The sequence below is a fragment of the Dasypus novemcinctus genome, chromosome 9, assembly GCF_030445035.2.
Source record: "Dasypus novemcinctus isolate mDasNov1 chromosome 9, mDasNov1.1.hap2, whole genome shotgun sequence".
Classification (NCBI taxonomy): domain Eukaryota; kingdom Metazoa; phylum Chordata; class Mammalia; order Cingulata; family Dasypodidae; genus Dasypus; species Dasypus novemcinctus.
In genome coordinates this window covers 77,329,578-77,331,349 of record NC_080681.1, presented here as the reverse complement: position 1 = coordinate 77,331,349, position 1,772 = coordinate 77,329,578, and positions in this window count along the sequence as shown.

Sequence of the window (1,772 nt, the reverse complement as noted above, 5' to 3'; positions counted from 1 at the left end):
GACATTTGCTTGAGCAGTCTAGGAAACTAAAACACCATCCCATTATTAACACTTTGCATTGGTGTGATACATTTGTTACAATTGAAGAAAGCACATTTTAATCTTTGTACTTTAATCATTTTAATCTTTGTACTATTAACAATAGTCCATGGTTTAAAATTAAAAAATTTTTATTTTAGTAACATACATACAACCTAATATGTCCCCTTTTAACCATGTTCAAATATAAAATTTAATGCAGTTAATTACATTCACAATGTTGTGTTTCCATCACCACTATCCATTACTAAAACTTTTCCATTATCCCAAATAGAAACTCAGAACGTTTTAAGCCTTAACTCCCTTTTCCCACCCCCTTCTGGTCCCACAATAACTTACCGTTTGGATTCTGACTCTACGTGTTTGCTTATTCTGATTATTTCATATCAGCGAAATCATCCAATATTTGTCCTTTTGTGCCTGGCTTATTTCACTCAATACATGTCATCAAGGACACATGTATCAGAACTTCACTCTTTTTTACAGCTGAATAATATCCCATTGTGTGTATATGTCACATTTTGTTTATCCATCGTCAGTTGATGGACCCTTGGGTTCCTTCCAACTTTTGGCAATTATGTGAAATGCCTCAATGACATTGGTGTGCAAATATCTGTTTGAATCCCTGCTTTCAATTCTTTTGGGCATATACCTGGAAGTGGGATTGCAGGGTCATATGGTAATTCTATACTTTATTTTCTGAGGAACTGCTGAACTGTCTTCCACCACAGGTGCACTGTTTGACATTCCCACCAGCAATGAATGAGTGCTTCTATTTCTCTACTTCCTCTCCAACACTTGTAATTTTCCTTTTTTTAAAAAAATAGTAGCCATTCTAGTGGGTGTGAAATGGTATCTCACGGTTTTGACGTGCATTCCCCTAATGGCTAATGATGTTAAGCATCTTTTCATGTGTTTTTTGACCATTTGTATATCTTCTGAGGAGAAATGTCTACTCAAGTCTTTTGCCCATTTTCTAATTGGGTTGTTTGTTGTTGAATTGAAGGATTCTTTTTTTTAATATTCTCAATATTAAACCGTTAGCAGATATGCGGTTCCCAAATATTTTCCCCCACTGTGTAAGTTGTCATTTTACTTTCATGATAAAGTCCTTTGAGGGTCAAAAGTTTTAAATTTTTATGAGGTCCCCTTTATTTTTCTTTTGTTGTGTATGTAGCGGGTCTTTGTTAGTCATTTACGCCATTAGTGTAAATGAGATTATCAGAAAGTTTACTGACAAGCTTTTGCAAAGGAGGGAGAAACACATGACTTGGGGAACTGAAAGGCAGGAAGCGAGCAAACAGCCCAGGAGCCTGGGGGAAACAGATAAGCACACCAACTTCCCAATTTTGCCAGCAAACCACCTTGTATTCTTTGTCTGTTTGGGGAAGCAGGAAAGTAAATGCATAGGGTCTCAGTCTAGGGGAGGCCACAGGTCTGGGTTGGAGAATGGATGGGAGTGGGCTGGTGGGAAGAGTGGATAGGGCCATGAGACTGCTGCTCAATCACCTCATGGCCTCTGCTGTAACTGGAGGTGAGAAGAGGAAAGAGGGTCATTGCCCAAATTGGTGGTCCAGGAGGTGGGATGCAGGGGCTCGGGGTGTGGCCTCACTGCCCAAATTTCTTCCCCTCTCTTAGGTACATAGAAAACCACCAATTGTTAGAGCTCTGACCCAATGGGTATCAGAGGGTCCCATGTGACAAGTGACACAAAAACCTTTATCAGTCATTAA